Below are 1282 nucleotides of genomic sequence, written 5' to 3'. Positions count from 1 at the left end.
GGGTCGTGTCGACAGTCGATATCACGATGACAATATATGTATCTTGGTTTATATAGTTTGTAGAATTTCGCATACCTTACACTCTTTTATAATTGTGACTATTACCATGTGCTCTCAAGATTCCTACATCCGTAGCAAATGTACATAAGTCATATCGCCACCCGAATGTAATTTACGTTAATGAGCATTCTGTTGTGGTGAACACTTGTGTACCAAAATGGGTGTTAAATATCCCTACATTCGTATCAAGAGTACATATAGTCAATTCGCCAACCGAATGTAATTTACAGTGATGAACATTTATTATTACACAATTATACCTTGAAGACAGCTCTTAGAATCCCTACATTCGTGACAAGAGTACATATAGTCAAATCGCCACCCGAATGTAATTTAATTTAAATGAGCTCTTACTACTATACTTATATTCTAAAAATATTACTATGCTCGTGTTCAAATTGTAATTGTGTAATAATAATGTATTTAACGGGATTATGATATGATGATAGTCACAGAACTTTATGATTTTAAAGATTAATAGGTAGGTGAATGGGAAAAAATAAACAATGTGAATTTGCTTGATAGAGAGATAACTAGTTCAGACAGTCATAATGAATAGTGATGGGTGCAACCGACTATAGTTTTAACTATCGATTGTCTATCGATAGTTTCAAAAACTACCGAGTGATTTTTCAATTGAATAGATATTATTATTCATCGATTGTTTTTAAAAATTATCAAGTAATTTACTCGATAGTTTTCTTTCGGTAGTTGCATATGTCTTACACCGAGTAGTTTTGACTATCGATAGTTTTCATTCGTTAGTAAATAGTAATACACGTCTAGTACCAACTAGTTTTGACTATCGAGTTAAGAAAAAACAATCAAGTGATTTTTCGGTATTATCGACCGAATTTACTTGATAATAATTTGGGATAGACATTTTAAAGACAAAAATATAAAAAATGAAATAACCATCCTTGATACTCGATAGTCGAATCTCGAATGACAACATTGACAACATCATGGCTAAATAGTAAATAATACATAACCTTACCTAAAAAGTAAAAATTTCGATAGTTCGATAGTTTTTCGATTGTTCGATAGTTTTATAAAACAACCGAGTAATTAGATAGTTTAAACTATCGAGTACTTCGATAGTTTTCACTCGGTTGTGCCCATCACTGCTGAGATAATCCAACATACATATACTGTATACGCATATACGCACAACCATGAGCACTCCCTTGGACAGTAGTGTGAGAGTGTCGTGAAGTTGACT

Source organism: Acyrthosiphon pisum, chromosome A2 (genome assembly GCF_005508785.2).
Source record: "Acyrthosiphon pisum isolate AL4f chromosome A2, pea_aphid_22Mar2018_4r6ur, whole genome shotgun sequence".
Taxonomy (NCBI): Eukaryota; Metazoa; Arthropoda; class Insecta; order Hemiptera; family Aphididae; genus Acyrthosiphon; species Acyrthosiphon pisum.
The sequence above is the reverse complement of the archived record's forward strand: the minus strand, read 5'-3'. Positions refer to the sequence as shown.